Below are 23,776 nucleotides of genomic sequence, written 5' to 3'. Positions count from 1 at the left end.
TTTGAGCCTTTGGAATCTGCAGTGATGACTGAATGGCATTTGTTTTCAATTTTAAATTGATGACAAATCACAATTTCAACAGAAGGATTGAGAATGCTGCCCTGTTTGTCTGGAAGCTCAGATATAATGGATGGATTGATTCTGATTTAAAAAAAAAAAGAATTGGTTGAAATACACCAACACATGTTTAACTTCCTAATTCCTAAATGAATAGTCCATATGAGGAGGACTGTCCTTCAAAGGGTATATATATGCCTTTTTTTGTCAGTGCATGCAGTCCTTAATTGCTTCTAGATGTTTGTGCTCTGTTAACTTCAGTTTTGTATGATTTTGTTTACAATGGATTAACTTAAGAGGAGCATTTGCTGAAGAATATTAGTCTTCATCACTTTTCCTTGTGTTTTTATTTGAATGTAACAGTGAGAATACTGAGGCAGCTTAAATTCCAGGCCTTTCAGTCATATTCACCTGATAGTGCATGCATATGCAAGTCAGTGTTTCTGTAATGATCTGATATGGAATTTTGATAACATTAACTTCTACATATCTCTTTGTAAAAGTGTAATTAAAGAACTGTAGGGCTTCTGGATATTGTTTCAGGGTAATGCAACAATTATTTCAGTTGAGGTAACGGGGGAAAAAAATAGGTGCTAGGAACCTCACCCTTAGGTTGTATCCCTGTGTATTACTTCAGTGGTCAGTAGAGAGGTGAATAAAAAATATCTTGATAGATGGTTGACATTCTTAGTATATTCCACTGTAATCCATTACATTTCTCTGGTACCAGGCACATGATGATGATACCAGATGTCCCTGTATGTAGTGTCATTTTTTTGCTCTTCAAATTAAACCAGTTCTGAAGAAAATGAAGTGATCAAATGGACAATACAGCATCCTAATGTTAGCAAGTCTTGCACCAAGTCTACCTGAACACAAGCATTTACTTTGTGCTCTCCTGAATTGCATTTGTGAGTGTATATTTCTGAACAACTGCTGCATTCAGCTCCAGAGCATGAAGTAGAAAGCTCCTTGTCAGAAACAGTGTCCTGGTTTCCCTGTGGAGGGTTGTGCCCATGTAATCAGACTGAAAACTTTTAGCCCTTTTGCCTCTTTTAGTAAAAAGATTGATTATTTTAACATGTAATTACAATGTTCAACAATATATTGAATTTTGGTTAGAAGTTGTCTTTGTTGTTGTGCCCCAAAACTGTCACCTAGTAGTATTTATAAGTAAATTGCTAAATATTGGACTCCAAACAGCCTTTGTACTGGGGTTCAATGAGGATGTGAAATGAAAATCCGTGGGAAAAGATCTGTGTTCTATTTCAGATATGTAGCTACTGATTTTTGCTACTGTTGTGGACTATAGGGAGAAATAACAATGTCTAAATGTTAGAGTCATTAAGCTAGATTTTTACATCTTCTTGCTTTAAAATCTTGCTTTACTTTCTTGTTTACATAAAAAGTACATTTCTTACTCAAATTCTCAATATTAAAGGTTGGTGATTCATCTTGTTTCATCTAAAACGTTTGTTGGATGTTCAATATAATGGCCACATAATTATTGTAGTGTTACAGGTCAAACTCGAGTTCCATAAACTGATAGCACAATATACTTCACAGTATGGATTTTGTAGGTACGGTTCATAGGTACTGAATTCATAGGTAGAGTTTTGGAAATTAAGTAAATCTTAGCTTGTTTTTAATCAAACCCGTGACACCTTATTACTGTATCTCTCATTCCTTTAGGAATGATGCTAAAATAAAATGCAGATTTTAATACTGTACCTGCTGCTAAGTAGTTCTTAATGTAGCTTGAAATGCATTGCAAATGTAAATTGTAAGATAGCTCATCTACTTTGAGAGTTAACTTGGAACTTTGCCATACTTAATGTATTGGACAGTTCAAAGCTCAAGATTTAGGACAAACATCTGTCTAAGCTGCTAGTAGAGATTAGAAATGATAGAGCCTCTGCCATCTCCCTGGGCAATCTCTTCTGGTTTTTACTAATAGAAGGGTTTTTGTTCACATTTAAGCTGAAGCTTTCTCATTGTAATTTAAACCCATTACTAGTCCTGTTCAGGATGGGCATGGGGAACAGATTATTTTCTTCTTCTTTGTAGCAGTAGGGGGTTATAAATGTGTCGCTTTTTGTACAGAAACTTCAGGTGAGAGTTTGGGAACCCTGCAGTCCTATTCTTATATACTGCCTGTGTGAAACTACAGGGAAGTATCTTTATGCTGTTCTCATCAGTATGTAAACTACGATTCACTGCTCAGCATGGAGACACTCATGAGACAGTGGTGAAAATTAATGTGTATTATCACTGCTAGCATTTTAACAGGGGGCTGTCCATAGTTATTCCTTACCCTGACAACCCTTCTTAAGGATGGGAAGACTGCAGAATGGAGATGAAGTGTTTATCTCATCTTCCTAGGTAAGTAATTTGTTAGCAGTAAATAAAGTGGCAAAAGAATGTACTTTGAGTCAGTTCTATTAGAATACTTTTGAGACTTGATTCAAAGCCAGCTGAGATTGGAAATATTTCACAAATTATACACTGGATTTTAGGATGGCACAGGCTTGTAGCCACTTCATGTACTATGCAAAGGGATAAAGCTGTAACCTTTATAGAGGAAGCTAGTTGTTTCCAAAGCAGCAAATTGGTGGTTTTTGACAAGCTGTAGAGGTCTTCCTGAGGTTCTTCAGGAGTCATTCTGCAATTGTTGACAAGCTAGAGAATCCTGCAAGTTGTTGCTATGTTATGCTTGCAAGAAATAGAAAAGGTGTGTAAGTATTTCTTGTGTGCTCTTCAGAGAGTGCAGCTTCCAAATCTGAGGAAGATTTTCTGCTGTGTTACTCATAAGAGCAGGTTGGAGCTGCTGTGGAAATAAGTCAGGAATACATCCAATTAGAATTAACAATACAGAGGCAGTAACCATTAAGTGAGAAGTTGGTATGTGAGCCATGGCAGGGGAGAAGGAAAAAAGGTTTAGTACATTACTAAAGAACAACATGAGAGTTCTTCAAGTTTTACAGCTCACTGTGCAGGATGTGACTTAAATGACATCTTTGTTAGACCCACATCGTATGGGGTAATAGCTTTATACAAACTTACCATTGCTGAAATCAGAGGAACAAGGTTTCTTAAAGAAGTATGTGGAAGGGAGAGAGAGAGGGTTCTATCTCTGTGTGGAAGTACCTCCTTCTCAAAGGAAGATGTCCTTACAGAGAATAGAACCACATTTAAATGTTAATCAAATCCTTCCTAGTGTAGTATTCCCATGACTTCTGAACTTATGTATCACTTTCTGTATGATGCCTTTACCTGAATAGCTGTTTAGCTTTCAGTTACTTAAACAGCAGTCTAAAACATGAAGGAAGTCTCAAGATCAAGGAAAAAAACACTTGTTTTTTCTTGTTGTATGTATACAGGTAGTATCATGTAGCAGATAGCTGTTGACTAGAAAGGTGTGGCTTGTAAGTTCTTCCACTGTAAGTGTAAGCATCTTCTCAGTGGCTAAAATTCTCAGTGGTTTCTATTATTTGAAAACTAAAGGCTAATAAAGGTGGACAGGTCAAGGTTTGGATTGACTGGTTAAAATCTACCAGGATCCTCAAATATCTACACTCTGACTGCTGAAAAAGTATGACTCCAAGCAGTAGCAAGATTTTTATGACAAAAGAAATCCCAAAACCAGCAAAAATTGTTAGTATTACTGAAAATAAATTAATATTCAAGTCAAAGTAAAATGTATTGATTTTCAATAAGCAAAATTGATCAAATTATTAGGACAGTGAAACTGTACAATAGTCTGTGAATGCATCTGTAGAGGTATGTTCTCCAAAATAATCATCAAGAAAATAGTAATCTAGCTTATTGACTTAATGTTTCTTAATGCAAAAATCAAAATGCTTCATGTCAGAACAACAAACCCTTTTGGAATTAATATTTAAATCCTCGTTCTCAGATAAAGGCTTCTGAGCAGTGATTCATAGTTTCTTCTCAGTATTCTACTTCCAGCTTAAGTATAGAAAACAGAAATGTAAAGCCTCAGTACTAGAACTGCAAATGGTAACTTCAAGTATTTGATGTTTTTATGTGAAGTTTGAAGTGTGTGGGAATATAGGAGTTCTTTCATGTATTTTTGTCATGACAGACTTTAAAAAAATCTACACAGCTGCAGTTCCTCACCTGCTTAAATAACATGGATGTCTGAGTCTTTGCCCTGTTCTACTTCTGCCCATCATGAGAAATTAATTGGATGATTTCTCATCTTTTTAAAAAAGATAGTTTTGTTTAAAGTAAAAACAACAACAACAACAACAACAAAAACAACACAAACCCCAACCTATTCTTGTGCATTTAGACTGTTGTCCTTCCAGTTATTGTATTTATTCTTAGTGCTGAGTTAGTTTAATTTGGCTTCAAAACAACTAACTTTTGAAGACTATCACAGAGGAAGAAGATCTTAAAATTGTTTTCTATTGCATGCTGTTAGAAATGCTCTCAGTCTCAGTAGTTTTCTCTTGTCATTTCTTTTTGTTCCTTTATTACATTTTCAGATATACTTTGCTACTTTTCATTCAGATATTCCAGCCTTTGATATCTTTGAAAACTCAATTTTTATTTGATGAAAAGGTTTAGCAATTTAAGGTATTTGCAAGTAGTTGTCTTGTGCTTTATGCCCAGAAAAAAAATGAGTGTCTCCTGATACAAAACATGTGCTTGATTGACAGTGGATTTCAGTGGCTGTCACAGGCTGCAATTATTAAAACTGTTGACCATTGACCATTATTACTACTCACTTGAATATTTTAGTTAGCTATTTATGTCAAAAGCAGTATTTCCATGGAAATAAATTCCCATTTATACCTTTGGAAACTCTCTTGTGACATGTTTATTTATACTTGATAAGTGTAACACTTATGTTGACAGTGAGTGATTTAACTTATATTGCTCTATAACTAGATGATTTGTAAATGATGTGATAATTTCCTGTGTTTTAACTCAACAACCTCAATAGTTTGAAATGCTTCCTTCTAGAGTTTTGTCTGCATGACGCATGCACAGCAACTTTCTAGGGAGTGAAGGGTGTTAGAAATGTCATTTTTTTCATAAGTAAATAGTTGATTTTTTGAGTAAGCCAGACTATTTTCCTTGCAGATGTGGTTGTTTTCTGGTGTCTCACTTATGTTTGTTTGTAATGGTAGCAGATAATCATGTTCAATTAATTGAATTAACTCCCATGATACCAACAGAAACCTCATGTTATCTCTAATTCTAATGTATGGTGTCCTCTTCTTCTTTTCTACCTTCATGTCCTCTGGTTGGAAGCGCAGGTCACAGTTTGTATTTTCAGAGGGTCTATAACATGTGATTGAGCAGGCAAGAAGCTTTTAATATGTACAGTGACTTTATTTATTTATTTACATATCAGTAGGTCTAGAAATACTTGAAAAACTGTTTTTTGAACTTTGTCAACATTTTTTTATTACTTTCAGAGATTTACTTGTGTAATAATCACTTTGAAATAACCAACATACAGACTTCTGGGGAGCATTATCTTTGTTATGACTTTTTCAGGACATCTGTGCAGAAATACGGAATAATCAAATAGTATAATAAGAGTCCTTCAGTAGCTGTGCTTTGGTAGATCCATCAACCCATAACAACCAACAGAGTAGGTGACCAGAGCTTTCCCTGGTGTATTAGGTCCTTGTGACTGCTGAGCTGAACAGCAATGCATAACTTTTCATTGCATTTAATTTATCTGACTTAAGCATGAATGGTGTATAATCATCATCAATCTTCATGATATCAGAGAATGTTTTTTGACAGCAGTGCCTCAACTTAAAAATAAATATCCCAGTTTTAATCCTTCTGAATTTCTTTCCTCTGTTGTCATATATTGGACTTGGGAGGACAGCAGAGTAATATTTTCAAATGTGATTAAATGTTTCTCTAAATCATACCATATCTAGTGATGGGAATAGAAACAAAAGTCTGTTACATCAGGACAATCAGTTTTCAAGTATGCGTTAACTCGGGCTGATAGAGATGAAACCATGTGCTTCTTTTAGTGTTATTTTTCTTAACTCTGCACAGCAGTTGTGAAGTTCATATAGTGAAAATGAATTAACCAAACTACTTTGGTTTAATTAAAACTACTTGGCTTTAATTATTACGTGATGTTTCTGAACTTGATTTGCCTGTTCATCTCAGCTCAACTTCAGAAGAGACTTTGCAAGTGAGCGGTTTGTTTAAATGTTATTTGTGACAGCTAATGTAAGGTACGTGAAAGTAATATCTGCACCAAATCAAAAGGCGTGTTTATGTGGAGGTACACAACCCATGTTCTGTGTAGTTATTTCTTCTATAACTGTAACAAATGGGAAGAAAATAGTGAACTATTACTTTTCCTAGTTTACTATTATGTCTCTTCTCCTCTCATTGATTTAAGAGGAAAAAATGCTTGTAAGCACTCTTTATATTTTTGTTATCTTACAAAGTTTCTAAGTTGTATACATTGTAGTCTTTTTTTTACAGCAGGAATCCTTAAACCTTCCTGAAATTTATTTAATTTAGCAGACTTGTAATAATGCACATGTGTTTTTTTTTGAAGGTGTTAAGGGAGAGATCATCAGCAGAATTGGAGTTCACCTGTAATGGTTCACCTGCAATGTAATAATCTGACAGGATCACAAACTCAAGTAACATGTTATTCTAGTGGGAGAAAAAATAAAACAAACCATCCTGGTTATTAATCAGAGCTAAGCAAAATCCTTTTTAATCCTCAAAATACTGATCATGGTAGTTAGTTTGCTTCCTGCATGAAAGATAAGAATATTTTGGCAGAAACACTGGTGAAATTCATGAGGTTGTTTTGAAGTTGTTCTCTTTTGTTCATTACAATATTTTTTAGTATGTCAAATATAGTGCTGTTGTTTACTCTGGTTTAGTTTCTGTAGTGATCTGATTGGTCATGCCACAATAAATTGTTAAGAAACTTCTTGTTTCATCCTTCTCTAAATGAGTAGTTGTATTCAGGCCAACAAGTGACAGTTGGGCTAGATGATCTTGCAGGTCCTTTTCAATCTTGTGATTGTATGAAGTTTACTTAAGAGAGTCAATCACTTGCTCTGCAGAGCCACGGTTGTTCTGAAAAATGAACCAGGTTCCCAAGATTTCACAGAGGATGAGTAATTCAGGATCTAAGCCATTTAAAAGTGTATCTGCTTCTGCTCCTGACTGGGGGGATCCAGACTTGCCCCAAGGTTGATTAAGGGCTTAGGTGTTGTTGATCATAGCTAGGGCTGTTTTAGTGTATAAATTTACTAATTTCCAAACATGGTTCAACCAGAACTGTTCCCAAATTTGGTCCTATCTCAAATGGAACTACTCCTAAAGGGAGAGAGTAATAATTAATGCCTCTAGCTATCATGTGAAATTGGGCAAAGAGATTATTTGTAGGTTTTTTGGATTGTTTGATTACTACTTCCATTTAAAGAATATTAACAGCCATCCTACAGAAAAACACCCCTATCTTACTGCTTATTACTTGCCATACGAATGTGTTTGCTACAGAATACTCCTCAGACTTTTCCTGTGGCTCATTTAAATGTGAAAGAACACGTGGGTAGCTGGGAAACACATTTATGCAAGCTATTATATTTCTCTTCCTAATTCAGTAATCCTAAATAAAAGTATGCTTGCTTGCCCCTAGGTAGCATGCATTGATATGTAATTGCCTTTGACGGTTAGTTGTATTTAGCATTGTCATGAGAAACAAATCTATGAATTCTGTATATTAATTACAATATTCTAAGGATCATTTTTCAAGATCAATATAAAAAGGTTTAGCTACAGTGTCTTTGCGTGTGTATAATCATCTACATCAGAATCCTTGAGGAATCACAATAACAGTGATTCATTCATAATTCACAATTTCCATTATCTTTCTACATTTAGTATGTGGTAAAATTTATAGCTTCATTTACATTGTGTTCCATGAATAATAGAAGAAATACAGTGAAGACCATGGGAAATGATCTTGTTGCTGCAGATGCACTCTTAAGCAAATCTGCATCACAATACAGCATATTGCCTCTTGTGCTACAATTTCTACAGAGCCTGCAGCTGCAGCAGGGACACTCTAGATGGTCTTCATTAAATGTAAACTCAAAGCAGGGTGATGATGAAACCTGGAATAAACTGCTGTAGGTGAATGTCAGAGTTGCAGGCATTAGTATAATATCTTCATTTGAGCACAGTCAAAGATATCAAGTAGAAAAGAGTACTTAAATAAGCAGCTACAGTTTATAAGAATACTCTCTTTACTTTCTTAACAAGGTAATGCTCATCAGAATATAAAAAAGCTTGTTTAGGGACCAAGAAAAAAGTTTGTCAGAGATAAATCTAGCTTCTGTAGTAACGCTGGCTTGGAGCAAAACTGATCATCAAGAGGGGTAGTACCAGCTGCAGTGAGAAATATTTAGAGGCATGACATGGTGAAATAATGGCATAATAGATGAAATGAAACCTTTTTCTTCTTGATTTGTAACACATAACATTCCACTTGTTTTTCTATATTCTGGTAAACTGTTGCCGAAGTTCAGCTGCTTTACTCTGTATTTTTTTCTTAGTGAGTGCATGCTGTCATCAGTAAGAATTGCCTAACTTAAGACTTGTTGGATGTGATAGTATGCTTGTGATGAGTTCTCCAAGGTTTTGTGTACTGTCTGATAGTTACAGTATGATAGTTAGCTCAGTTGAAATTTCAGTTAATACTTTGTCTTGAGTTGTTAAAATCTCAACCTGTTTTCACTAAGGTGGTAGCACAGGTAACTTCAGACTATTGAAGCTGTTAACAATCTTCTGCATCTTACACAAAACCCCACAATAATGCATTACTATACATAAAAATGACTTCCTTTAAATAGTAAAGAGACCTTCTTACTCTTCTTGGGATTATAAAGAGGCCTAATCTATTTAAAGCAAAACACAAATCCAGCAAGTTATTGAAAAATTAAAACCATTTTTTAAGGTTGCTTTTCCTTTTTTTAGAGAGGAAGGGAATCTTAAAGATGTGAAGTGCGCTGCTTTGAATTGCACTCTTTAATTCAGTTGACTTAATTTTGATCCTTTTTTTTTTTTGCCAGTACTCAGCCAGGCATACTTTAATTAGAAACACTTTGAGAAGATTGTGTAGTTTCCTATAAGTAACTGACACATTGTCATTCAAATAAATATAATGACAGTTAAAAGGAGTGGGTTATGTTTCAGTTTCAGAGAATTTGATGTTTTCTATACTCAGCTGCGTAGCATGGCTTAATTCTCTGAAACATTATCCAGCAGAGTACTCAAATGTCTGAGATAATATCAGTACACTTTTTTTCTTTCCCAGTAGCTGGTTTCCTATCAAAGCTGATCTTTCCCGTGATCTGTAAAAGCTGCTATTTCTCTTCTTTAGAAGTCTGACATGAAGACTGACAGAACTGTTTCTTATGCACTTCAATATTTCTTTTAATTGCTTCCTTCCTGGAAATGTTGATACTCAAATTATGCTCTTACCTCCGTGATGTTTTTTTGTTCAGTTCTGCTGGTTTTGGTTCCCAGAATTATCTAGCTTTGCAGATGTGCCAGATCCATCCATGCTGCTTCTTTAACGTGGCTTTATCCAGGCAACTTTAATTGTTTTTGATAATTCTTTCAATAAAGTTCTTCAAGACAAATTGGGCCTAATGCACTATTTGACTCACTGGGTAAAATCCATGCTCTGCATAGGTCAATAGGTACTTTTCTTCTGATGTCAGTGAAGCTAAGATATTGAGCAATTATTTCATCCTAAAGGGGTAGTAGAATCAATCTCTAAGCAATATTTCCTTACTTTGACCTTTCAAAAATCACCATTACTGTTCAGTTTTAAGTGTTAGAAACATTTGGGGATTTGCATTGTTTTGTTTCTTGTATGTTTTGAAAATATGTTCTACCTGTTCAGTATTATTCAATTTCTACTGGCCAGAAAGGACACAACTCCTCTTGACAGTGCAAAATCCCTTTCTGGAGCTTTATAGGATGAATGTGACTGCACCTGCAAATATAAGTGTGTGTGATCCAACAGACTGGCTTGAGTCATCTTGAGAAGACTTGCCAGAGAACTAGGCAAAATGACATCTATTTTACAGCTATATGGAATGTTTCCCTTTACTAGAATCTCTTCTTAGCTTTGCTAAGAGTTTTTATGAACAATTGTTTTCATCTTTATGTGTAAAAGCTGGTAATAACAGCTTCAAATAATTAGTGATGTATGATACAGCTGTATGTTATTTCCTTCTTCACAGTGATAATCAGACAAAAAATTGTGCTTCACATTTCTTAGAACGTTTCTATAAACCTACACCTATCTACCTGTCTGTTTATTGAGGTGTAACAATGACTGTGTTTTGAATATATAAACACTGAGTGTCAAGAACAGTGTACAAGAAAATACTGAGAAAGCTTTTTATGTAGAAGTAAACTCATCTGCTCTGTAGAAATGTGCATGTAATGTTGGAGTATATAAAATTATGTGAGTTAGATACCAAGCTGAGAGGCAAAAGTATTACATGGGATAAAAACTATGCTAGGGATTCTATTGTGAAATCACAAATAGCCTCATAAAACCTGGAAGTTGGGCTTTTTTTTTTTTTTTTTTTTTTTTGAATGAATAAGATTATTACTAATAATTGAATGTGAAATATGAGAGATCATTCTATTTTTATAGTTAAATGTTTGAAAAATTACTCTCCCAGCTCAATTTTGTTCTGGTCTGTCAGAGATGAGTTTTCATGTTTTATAACTGAAAATGGAACTGGGGTTCTTACAGATCTTTGGTCTCTACCTGGTGTCTTGAATGAATGTTTTTAAGTTGTATGGTGAGTGAACAAATGTTTTCTTCCAGTTCCTTTTTATTAAAGAAAGTTATGTAATTAATAAGAATATAGTGGTTTATTGTGAACTTGCAGCCTGTGTGAGAATTCTAGAGAATCTGTCACTTGTCAAAGGAGTGTTTTATATATATGTATACAGTGAATAACCTGTTGCAGTACCACTTTAGTAGGGTGCAATCTAGATACAACTTGCAATCTAATTCTGGCCTTCAGTTGCATAATCTTTTATTAGCACTATAAAGAAATTAGATTTGCCCTTAAATCTGCATATGTAATTTTCATTGATTTCAGGAGAAAAATTACACGTGTCTAAGCGCAAAGTTCTAATGTTTGACAGAATAACTTTGTGAGTATAATTAAGTTTCAATAATTGTCTAGAAGCTGAAAATCCTAATTGGTTTTATGTCTGTTTTTAAAGTTTCTCCTCTTTAAATCTCTCTTGTACCTTTTAGTTGCTGTTTTAGACCACAGCTTGTGTTGTTCAGTGTTTGGTGATTTGCAGGATTCCAATGGTAGAGAACAGTTTGTTTCTCTGTTCAGTTAACTTGGCTCCTCACCATTTGGGAGGAATATGAAAACAGTGAAGCACATTCTACTGTTGTAATAATCTATTTTGTCGGTGATTTGTGAAGTGAACTTACTCATGTTTGAAAACAAGTGAATCTTTAAAGTTTGGGAGAGGCTATAGGAACTATAGCCATCATCACCTGTAGATTTTCTGTTAATGAAGAAAATGTTGTATTTGGTGCTATCATATCTATTTGTTATTAAGATTAGATAATGAGATTAAAAAAAAGTCAAACTACTATTTAGAACCACACATGCACACACACAAAAAAAGGGTGACAGAAGTAACTATTATGAGGAAGAAAAGAAAAAGCCATGTGAGGTGGGGAACAGAAACATGCTTGGGAAGCCTGAGGACTTGGATGAAAAATCCAGTGCTGATCTGAACTGTGAGGTGGATATGAGTAAGCAGTAGAATGGGAAATAAATGTTTGGATGAGATAAAGGGATTATACAGGAACTGGGATGAAAGTGTGAATTTTTGAGGTGGTTAGTAGTAGAAAAATGGTGAAAGAGTTAAAAAATAAATTTCCTGCTGTCCTCTAAGAGCATTTGAACTGTGTTGTGATGTCTCTGCTTTTGCTGTTGTGTTTTTTTTTGGTTGTCAAGCTAGTCAGATCTCTAGCTGTACTGACATCACTGGTGAGCGTCTGTGTGTCTCCAGGACTTGGACTATCTCAGTTATACTTCTGATTTATATCCGTTTATCTCCTCTGGAGCTGTATAGTTAGAAATACTTCTGTCTTATAATTTTATGGGTAAGATATTTGATGAATTGTTCAGGTGGCAACAAACACTATTCTCATGTTAAAGACCAGATCATGGGAATAATGACCTTCATGGAAATATGAGAATTCAGTACTGTTCCATGCTAGGGAAATTGTTGGAGAGAATACTGATTAATGTTGAAGGAGAAATATGTGGAAAAATTAACTGCCTCCAGAGTACTATTTTAAACAGTGCGCAATAAGTAAAATCAGTCATTTTGGTCCAATGACAAAGAAACAAAGTACTGAAGAGCTGCTCATTAAGAAGGCTGCCATTCTCTGGACTGAATGAAGCAGGATATTCATTAACTCCATTGTTTCCTAATTTAAAAGCTTGACTTTGCAAGTTATTTCACTTTTCTTTTCTTTTTTTTTTTTCATTTTTTTTTTCATTTTTATTTTTTGTTTGTATTTCTGCTATTTTAAATATTAGGATTTTTTTTCCCCACTCAAATTCCTTGACTGTGCCTTTTATTGAAAGGAGTAATTTGCTTAGAATTTTATATATTTGATAGCTATAGAGAAAGCTCAGTGGGAGACTAACCTTCTGTAAGTACAAAGCTCTATTAATCATGAAGTAGTTGAGATTCCCAAAACTCATTCCATGAAGAATTATTTTGTTTTGGTTTCATTGTGTTATTTCACATTTTGATTTTTGATAATGATCAGAATCTCTTCAGTGATTTATTGTCATTAAAGATTGCAAGAGCATAACAAAAGAATGTCTGACACCAGCATATTATTATGCTGATGATATCATAGAATGGTTTAGGTGGGAAAGGATCTTAAAGCTTACTCAGTTCCAATCCTGTGCCATAAGGCAGGGTTAGCAGCCACTACATGAGGCTACCCAGGGCACCATCCAATCTGGCCTTGAACAGTCCATGGATGGAGCATCCCCACTTCTCTGAGCAGCCTGTGCCAATGCCTCACTACCCCCTAAGCAAAACATTTATTCCAAATATCTGAACTAATTCTCCTCTTTTAGTTTTAAACTGTTCCCTCGTGACCAGGGGATGTAAAGCTTGAGTTGCCTTACCTCCTCCCATAAACAGGCTGAGTAGCTTTTCTAGGATTATGCAGCTAGGACTGCAGGAGCAAATCAAACAATTTTAAACTCAGATTTAGAACTTTGCAACTGCAAGTGAAGTGTCTGTCCACAACTTTTCCTGCAACTTTTTGTTCAGTTTTCTAAGGCTTTAAGTATATTTAAGACTGAGGCTCTTTAAGCAGACTACAGTCAGTCCAAAGATCTGCCTGGGTCATAGATCAGTGGCTAAATCCTGTTTTTATTTCTCTCCAATGTGTGCTGAGGAAAACAGGTAGATCAAAAACTTTGTCAGTCTCAGTATTTAACTAGAAAACCCAAGCAATGCTGTAAGCAGTATGCTACTGGTATAGAAGAACCCCCAAATCTGACTACTGCAACTCAACGTGAGGAAGAGTGGGCCGACAAAACAGCTGAAAATCAGAAAGATAAATCATGTGAGAAGTGCCTAGGACGTCCTTAGACAGGAGATTTAACTCTGCATAAGGGTGGAAGTTACTCCCTGCAGCTCTTCATTGTTCTGGTGTAATGCAAGTCTTTGCTCAGATGGTGAGCAGACTTAAGCACTGATTGGTGTGGCTCTATGCTTTTGTAAGTGCTTGAAGTTGAGTTGTAACCATCTTTTCTAAATAGATATGCCAAGTGATTTAGAAATCTGTGCAGGAATCTGTTTGGAACAAGAACAACCAAAAGAAGAAACGCTTGAGAAACTGCAAGCAATTCCATGTTGTTGATGGAACTTATTTCTGGGTCAATGTAAAGATGTATTTCCCCATTTATCTTTGGTAACCTAGCTACATTGTGCTGCAGTCTTGTTAACCACACATGTTTAGATGTTCCGTCTGCTTAGACAGGACACTTTAAAAAAAAAATTTCCTCTCTCTGTTGATAATGATATTGTCATAAGATGTCTTGCTCTTCAACTTGGTCGTAAACTTGAGTTTTGTCATAGCACTAGAAGGCAGTATGCTAAAAGCATTAAAAAGCACCTGTCACCTATTTGTAAGATGAAAGGTATTAGCACCTTTCATAGCTGGAGTATTTCCAACTCTGCAATTAAGTTCCATAATTGTCTACAGCAATTTGAAATGAATAACAGTAATTTTTAATGTCCTGTTCTAAAAGCTGATGTGCTGCTGAATTGCTGCTCTATGGCAATCCAGGAAGGGCTTCGTTTCACTGATGTGTACAATTGCATCCTATCTACCTCTTTTGTGGTTGAGTGTATTTTGAACTTGATGTAAAAAATATTAAGATGTCAAAACATGAAATGTTGTTTTCATATTGTCTTCAGTGATCTGATAGCCTTTACTTTTTTCTGGTAAATCATGTGTATGTATGATAAAACTAAGGAAATGTTACCTATGAATCTATTTGCTCCCTGCCCATCACCCTCAGTTCTACAGGAATATTCAGTGACTTGATCAAGGAAGTGTTTACTGTCATTCATAGTTTTGATTATTTGCTGACTAGAATATAATTAATCCAGATTACTGGTGTACTGCAGAGCCTGAGCTAATAATAAGAAATAGCTGTTTTCTTTCAGCAGCACACAGCCCCTGGGCTCTTAACACTGAGGTTGTAACTCCCCTCTGAACTCTTCTGCTTCAGTTTCCCAGATCTATTTTCTCCAAGTACAGTTAGTTGCTTTATGGCTTGAAGGAATGTATTGGTTTATTTACCTGTTAGAACTGTAATAATATTGCCTTTGGAGTCCTTTTTGACAATACATCTGACTACATTTTTTCCCAAGAATAAAATAATTAAAGTAAAAATGGAATGTGCCAGAAATTCTGTACTACAGACAGAATGGAACTGTGGGCTATAATTCTCAACATTTGAATTCGCAGTGTTCTGTTTTGTGGGAACAAGAAGGATTTCATTATAAGGCTGTATTTCATAAGGAACTTTAAATAAAAAGCAATCTTCAAATGATTTTTTCCCCTCCAAATTAAGTTACACTTAGTCCCACTAATAAGATTTACAATGTAATTATAATTATTATATTCTCTTTTTTAAGAGATGAGCTATGTGAAATGACTGTGGAATTAAGTACATGCATTTGAATGAGATATGGCAAAACTACAGGTTTGGGAAAACTACATCTACTGCTGCTACCCAGCAAGAGACTGCATTTAGTGTTACTGCAACTGTAAGTTGTTTTGAGCCAAGATACTCTATCGAAACTTCACTGTGGTTTTGTTGTTACTGGAAAGTCACATCTCCTCCCTTCCTTATGCTGTTTCTGAGCTTTTACACCTTTTCCATCAGTGATCTGATGCTTTTGCCCTGTGTTGTACCTCCATGTTGAAGGATGGATGTTAAAGCTTCTCACAGAAGGACTTTCTTCTATTCTTTTGCATGTTTAATTGTTTTCATACTGTTTTCCACTGGCATTATTGCTATGTGCCAATTATGGTACTAAAGATAGCTTCCACTTCAGAGAACACCATGGAAAATAAAATTCTTACCAAACTTGATAGGATTGTCCCTCTGAGTCCCTTTGGATTCTATATTAAGTTTGTAGTAAGTTGAAGATGTGTATCGTAAGTTGGTAGTTAAATTTTGGGCTGATGAACCAGTAGCACCTTTGGCACTGTAGTTATGGTAGGGAGTGAGACTTCTGTCTCAGTGTCTTGTAACTGATCAAACCAGAGATGCATTTAACCAACACTTTATTCAGTGAGAGATAGCAACTGCTTGATTATAGGAGCCACAAGAAGACAGCAGAGTAGTAAATGCAGGCTGAATGTCACAGTCCGTGCCTCTATCAGGAGTTGAGTGTGTTTTGTCAAGGTAGGCAGGGCTACATTTCAGTCTACTGGGAGTGGAAATAATGTCTAGTTCAAATATGGCACAAATATATATTTGAAGAATCCATATAGCAAGTCAGTTATCAGGTAGATAAAGCCACTGTGAAATCATATTACTAAATCATCTGCTAAAAAGCTGAGAATTTTCTTGCTAACGAACTGTGTAGGTACAGGCATTCATTTCTAAACCTCAGAGAGGAGCAAGTGTTCCAGAGATGCTGATTTGGCAAACAAACCAGACTTGATCTTTGTGACAAGTTAAAGTAGATCTGCACTTCCAGAGGCAGAAGATCCCTGTTTTGCAATAGTTGCCGGGTTTTTTGGCAGTGAAATAGATTTAAGGAGTTAGGGGGCCTTACCTTTACCAGCCAGGCTTTAACAAGTGAAATCTGCAAATCAACATGCAGGTAATTCATGAGAGAAAGCAATCAGTTCCTCACAGAATTATTTGTCTGATACATTACTGAATTCTACTTCCTGTACTTGACTGCTTTTGTTACTTTGCAGAATTTAGGCAAGGTGAGCTCTTTATGGAAAAGGAGTTTTATTTGGGAATTTAAATGTGACAATGGTTTTCATACTGTCTCTCTTATATTATTCTATTGTTTGTTGGGTTTTTTTAGTTGCTCATAGCACCATGAGCAGTACTGGATATCACCACTTGCAATTGCTCCTTATGTTCCAGTAAAGTTTTCAGCCCCGTTGTTAAGTTCTTTAAGTTCTTGTGGAGAAAACTCAGAGATGCCATGCTTTACAGTAGGGTAAGATAGCAAAGAGCACGGATCTTTCAAGATTTGCAGATAAAGAATGCAAAAGAGGTAGTTTTGGATTCTTAGTGCTTAAGAATTTCTTTTTTACTGGTAGGTTTATTGTTGTATCTGTAAAATTGTCCCATCCATTCTTGCTCATGGAGCACTGAAATATGCAGGTTGAAACGATATCTCTTCATTTTTGTGAATTGGACTGAAACATTTTTTTCCAGCTCAATTTGCTATTGAAATACCTTCCTGAGATGCCCTTTGCCTTATATGAATTGTAGATTATGCAATTCATGCTTCTGCTGTATTCTGATGAAGGCAAGGCATACTTCAAATGAAACGCCTATAGAAAAATATGGGCACATACTATATCTAAACTGTAATTTCCATGCAGCAAGTAAGTAGGACAACATTTGAAGATGAGATGATAAATAGGTACAGTACCGTGTTATTTCACAGTAATTTGAAATTGTAGTATCTGTTGTATAATTGCTGTAAGTAATTCTGGCACTTTCTTATGATATTAAATTTAAGGCAAATATTATGCAAGTATTTCTAGTGATGTATGTATTTTAGCTAAATTGTGATTTTTAGATCAATACTGCTTTCTTTGCACAGGTTTTGTATAAAAGATATAGATGAAATTACAGCTATTTCAACAGTGGTATTAAATGTGAGAGCCGTTTTCATCCTTTGTAGCAAAGAGTTTCTGTTAAATGCTTTTCCCTGAACCCCCTCAAATGTTCCTGATTTTCAAGTACTCCCCTGATTGTTCATTCAAAATTATTTCTGTCCCCCTTTCATCTGTGGTGTCTCATTAAAAACTGAAACTTGATCAGGATATAGAAGTTTCAAACACATTTAGAAGTACTTAAATATACCACTTTCTGAGCCTTTATTCTTCCATTTCAAAAGGTATCTCTAATTGTGGCTCTTTTTTCCATGATTTTTTTCACCTTTTTCATTACTGTTATTCGCTCCACACACTAAACCCCTGAGCAGTGCCCTCATATTGCTATTACAGATTGTCTCATGCTGGTATTATGTATGATCTCATGCTGCAGTATGATATGTATAATGATCACTCATGAAATGATTTTTCTGTTATTAAAATAACCTCTGTTAGTTACCTTTGTTACCTTTGTCCCTTTTTCACACATCTGATTAGAACTAAAGGTAAGCTGGACAGGAAATAATTGCTACCAGTTCTTCTATAGTAGTAGAACCAGTGCACTTTTAAATATTGTTTTTAATAGAAGTCCAAATAGTAAGTGTAAAATGCTAATAAATACGTTTTGTAGATGCATCATTCAGGTTATACTTGAAATCAGGCAAATGTGGGCAAGCACTGGGAACGCTTCAACACAAGTAAAACTGAAAATAAACAATATATACAGGATTCCTGGTTTGGGTAGTGAATGTATTCTAATATATCTAATTTTCATTGAGGTATTGAAGTGAAAGCTAATTGACTTTCTGATCATTCCATGAACATTTCTATCAAGAAACTGGTGAGTCTGTATATTTTACAACCTTGGGTGGTCTTGTATGGCCACGGAGTTGCTGTTAATGGCTCAGTGTCCAGTTAGAGACTGGTCTTGAGTGGCTTCCCCCAGGGAGAGGGTGAGAGAGGTGACTGTCCCCCTAAGTTTTCATGTCTCATTTTCTATTTAGCTGGATCCTTAATTAGGAAAGCATACTTCTGAGTAACTTCTCTGTGTATGCCTGGCCTGCAAGTTCCTTGTTAAGAAAGGTGAGAAGGGCTTTGCTATGTCTGCAAACCAGAAGAATTTTATACTATGCTGTTTCTGAATGCAGTGGGATTCATATCTGCTTAGTTTTTATACACCTTTGTAGTCTCTTGTTTTTCTGGCAGCACCAGTCTGTGTGAGATGAACTACTTGAAGTAATGGATGATTCCTCTTTGTGCTCAGTCAAGACTGAGTGTGACTTCAGTTTGTGTGTGATTCACCCAGAAGGACAGGACCTGCAATGTTTGCTTTCCTGACACACTCATACGCCCTGAGCACACTGAGGTTTCTGCAAGGTTGTCTTTTTCAAAGTGAATTGAGTAGGTATAAGGGCCTTTAATGAGTAAACTCTCAAATTGTATATTATAAATTAGAATTTATCTGAGGACAGTTAGTTGAAAATCTGTCAGCACTTGGAAATCCAGTGATTTAGAAATGAATGCTTTTTATGGACTCTTTTCATTACCCAGTTGTGTAAAGTGTAGAAGATTGACAATATTGCTCAGTGTCCTTTTGAAAACGCTTCAATAGAATAAAGTTTAGATATCCAAGATACAGTGTATATTTGTAGTAGCTCTAACAAGATTAAGTTTACACAAACATGATTGTTCTAACTTTGGAGCAGCAGAGAGTTCCAATTCTTAGGAAAATTTCTCCCTCTGCCTCTGGAAATAAACATGTTGCTGATGATTAAATACTTGAATGGAGTTTTTAAACAATTTAAAAGCAAACAATTTGTTTCTTGGGAATAGATAATGTGGCCAAGTGTGTTTCTGCTTATTTCTGTGCTGTTTGCAGGATTGTGAAACTTGCTTTAACTGTCTTTTTATTTTTCCCATCAGGATGTTTATACAGGTGATATCTACTTGGCATTGTAATTTTCATGGCTTGTGAGCTGTTTACATGGCCATTAAAGGATTCATCTTCTGTAGAAAACTGTAACAAAGGGCAGCTTTTGCTCCATCACTGCTGTTAGCTCAGGTTAATGAAATAAAGTGATTTGGAGTTATTAGTTGAGAAAAGGCTCTGCATATACGCTACACATTTTAATCAGCTTACTAACTTGAGGCAAACATACTTTTGTTTAATGTTTTTAACGTATAGTTATTGTGGTAGATATAAGTAAATATCACTATTTGAGATACATGGAGTGATGTAATATGTTGTACTTAGTGCTGCTACATTAATTCATAATACAATTTTTTTAGTTGTGCGTGGCAGTTATGAGCTTTACTTCAGTATGCAATACTTAACACGATCTGAAGACAAGAACCTAAGGGGTCCAGACCAGAAACATTTATTTTGGACAAATACAAAGGCTGTCAAAGATGCTTCTGTCTTTTAAAATGTTGACGTAACGTTATGTTGTTTTGTCATGTGTGGTGTGAAGACTTTTAGACAGCTTTCAGCCCTCTGCCTTCCAGAGAATTCAGCTGTTTCTGTATTATCTGGTTCTCTAGATAAAAGAGAGCTGCTTCCACTCATGGCAACTATGCAAAGAAGGGTGTGAGCAGGTACAGAATGCTGCCTTGTTCTTGGGTTCTCCTGGATCTTCTCTTCAAGTAGTGCTAAGATGGTGGCTTGCCTTTCAGCAGTTTTGTGAAGCTGGAAGAGTGATTTCAGCACATATAAATGTGTTACAGAAACAAGTTGATGCAGAAATAACCTTTCTGTAAATAAATGGGCAGAAATGTAATGAATTTCTGATCTTAAAGTAAAGCAAATTTTATGAAAGGTCCAAATGAAAGATGAATGCTTGCAAAACAGTTGTTAGAGAAAAGTAACTCAGTCAATTTTCATGTACTGCTTGTTCAGCTGTTATCACCTCTAGAAAATGTAAATGTATTTATATATACATTTCCATTCTTTACTTCCTTAAAGAGTTAACTAAAGCAATCTCTTGCTGCTTTTTCCCCCCTTTTTTTTTTTGCCTGGGCTCTGGTCACTCTTTGCAAGGAATAAATTGAAGCTGTGATGAATAAAAGTCATGAAGCAATCAAGGACTGATGGGAGGCAGTAAGCTGAGCAGCAGCAATTGTACCTATCAGAAAGTCCTAGCTCTGTAATTTAGAGATGAAATTGAAGACATGGTGATAAATATAAGATGAAAGCTAACAATAGTACACAGAAAACCTTACTTTTTTTTTTCCCCACTTAAGAGTACTCCAGTTGCTGGGCTGAATCAAAGGAGTTCTGGACATTTAGAAATCTGCAAACATTTCTCAGATACCTGGGTATTGGATAAGAAAGTCCTTCTAAGCAAAAAGCTGTGTAAATTGAGTGATGTGATCAACTTTGGATGGTGAGCAGCTGTGTACAAAATTGTAGTCTCCAGTGGCACGTGGAGAAGCTCAGTACAGTGAAGAATAAGCAACATCCTGTTGCAGACTAGAGATGCTGGAGAAATTACCTTCAGCTGTGGCATGTGAGCTCCTGGGAGTCTGAACTCCAGACCCACCTATTTCACTGTACAGGTGTATGTATGTTATGTCTAAAATATTCTTTTTAATTCTTTTCAGCAAGTGCCCCTTATTTTTGTGGGCTGTGTCCTCTTCCCATTCTGAAATAGAAAACCTAGGGTTGTTAACTTGGTAACAGATTTAGTACAGATCTCTCAGTGGATCAAGCTACTTTAACAACATGTGATATGAAATCATTATCTAAAGTTGCAGTGTGAGCTATTTGATAGGTTTAGTGTTTATTATTCTGAATAACGTGAAAAGAGGTCCAGGTTTGTTCTTTTTAAGTATGGTATAAATTCACAATTAGAGACTTCACTCTTGCTGCCTATTATCCAAGCAGAAATTGGATCATGAAAGTTTTCTCTCTGCTCCAAAACAGAGTCTTCCACCAGTGGTCAGTGCAATAAGAATTGATGAAGAGAGTTTTGCTCAAATGTCACGTTTCACTATCTAATAATAGTAGGCAATACTGTTAAGCCATTAGTTGTGTGTCTGTTGTGTATGGTTCCTAACATCTTTGCTTGAGTGGTGATGTCTGCAGGAAATAGGCTTATTCTCCAGAGTTCATTTTTGACTTGCAGCCAATTGAACTAACTGTATGTAGCTAGCGTAGTTAATATCTCTGGCTCAGTGGATGCAGCTGTCATATTTAGTTCCTCAACTATAGATTCTGAGTTTGGTGGTTCTTATTACACCACATAGCAAATATCAAGAACGTAACATGTTTTAGAAGTAACTTACACAATTGTTTTAACAGATTCAGAGCTTTCATGTTTCATTGCAATATCTTTCTGTAAAATACACTTCACAGATCTGTTCCTTTCTAATTACATGCTACTGTTAAATCTACTTTGGTCAAATATGTGGACAGCTATTCTTAGTAGAACTGAAACAAGTTGTCTTTCATTGCTTTTGAAGATCTAGACTGAGAATAGCATATTGTCAGGAGTCAGCAGATGGAGATCTAGCTACAGGGTGCAACGAAGGAAGCATATGTCTGCTTTGCCTTTTGTTCAAGTTATGAACTGGACTGGTGCATGCTAATTCAAGTATATGCATATCATTCACCATATAAAAGCAGGAAATATGAGGTAAAGTGTTAAGCTCTATGAATTGGCTTCCTTTACAGGAGCTTTGGCTTGTTTGTATACAGTGTTGCACAAGATGAAATAGCCTGATGAATTTTAGGTACAAAATGAGCATTTAAAACTTGCCAGTCAACTTTGAGACTGAGGAAAAACCTGTGCTAGACACTGTGAATGTGGAAAAGCTACACAGGGCAGAGAACCAGATGACTATAAATTTGAGCAATCTCCTTGCTTAGTCGCACTCCAGAAATGAAAAACAAGTCTGAATTTCTCAGTCTAAGCTCAAAAACTATAAAGCATGTTTGTTTACCATCTGCACCGTCCTTTCAGTCCCCCGAGGCATATGAAAAGAGAGGCTATAACAATGGAGTACTGGCTTGCTGAAAGCAGCATCAGCAGAGCTCTAAAGACAAAGCAGCAACATTCTAAACAGCGGATGAAGGGGAGAAGCAGCTTGTTTTTCTCCCACAGGTTTGAACAATTGACACATGTTTACATGCTTGAAAATGGATAGAGACATTTCCTGTGAGGACATATTCATGGCTTTGTTGCAGCAGCCACGATGGTGTTTTCTGCAAGTCTTGGAGTCTCTTAATTCTTTCCAACCTTTTATGGCCTATATCAGAAGTAGTGAGATTAAATCCTGACATCTTGACGCTCATTGCTTTTTTGGTGTATACCAAAACTGAATTCTAATTCACATCAGCAATTCTTGAGTCAGCAGAAAACACTTAAGTAGATTTATTATAAGTTGAAGAGCAAGTGCCCCATTTTCCAGGATTTTCTCTTGTATTCACTGTGTCTGTGTTCATTATAGTCACCAATTGAAACAGAATGCTCAAGAATGCAAATTTTCCATGTGACACTGGAATTCCTGCATGCTGGCTCAGCGTTAGGCACAACCTGCTATCAAGGGCAGTTATTAAACTGATGTTATGTATGCGTAGTTCCTTTTTCATGGTGTTCTGTTATATATGAAGATCCCAAATGCTGTTCTGAGGAAACATGTAAAAGTCTTCAAGCACAGTCATTGTAACAGATATTGTGACTATCTGAAAACCCTGATTGTAATGTGTTTTCTTGCTTTCTTGTAGATGAAGTGTGTATGTGGGGATTGCTAATCTAAGATTCTTGACCTAGCTTGATCTTTGAATATGTTCAAGAGGAAATCTCATGCTGTGGCTTTGCTTTCCTATCAACAGGAAGATATGGTTGGTGTAAAAGCTACTGAAGAACGTGAGCTGTCAGGAGCAGCTGAAAGGGGCCTAGTCTGCACATCCAGCTCAACATTACTCTGTGAGATACATGTGGGACAGGTGCCTCTTTACACAAATACACTCAATGTAAGTAAACTTCTGTTTCTCTCTAGTATATACTATTTGTATCTTGGTGGCACTTCAAGGCTTTATTACCTGCAAGACAAACTCAGTTGATCAGGGCAAATTCAGTTTGTAGTTATGTGCATGCTCTGTCATATGAGAGATGGAATTCTTGTTTATGTAGTAGAGGATTACAATGACCTACATTCAGTTTCCAGTGTCTATTATAATAGCCCTGAGCAATGCTGAGTTCCTTTTTGCTTTGGACA

The 23,776-nt window shown here is 35.9% G+C and overlaps 1 long non-coding RNA gene across 1 annotated transcript in view; it reads left to right on the top strand.

Moving 5' to 3' along the window:
* LOC140257416 (uncharacterized) overlaps window positions 1-23,523 on the top strand; it is a 53,482-nt gene extending 29,959 nt beyond the window's left edge. Inside the window, exon 3 of the long non-coding RNA XR_011905015.1 lies at window positions 23,391-23,523. This is a non-coding gene — a long non-coding RNA (uncharacterized lncRNA). The remainder of the gene's footprint in view (window positions 1-23,390) is intronic.
* The last annotated feature ends 253 nt before the right edge of the window (window positions 23,524-23,776 follow it).

The sequence above is a fragment of the Excalfactoria chinensis genome, chromosome 11 (assembly GCF_039878825.1).
Source record: "Excalfactoria chinensis isolate bCotChi1 chromosome 11, bCotChi1.hap2, whole genome shotgun sequence".
Classification (NCBI taxonomy): Eukaryota; Metazoa; Chordata; class Aves; order Galliformes; family Phasianidae; genus Excalfactoria; species Excalfactoria chinensis.
The sequence above is the reverse complement of the archived record's forward strand: the minus strand, read 5'-3'. Positions and strand labels throughout refer to the sequence as shown.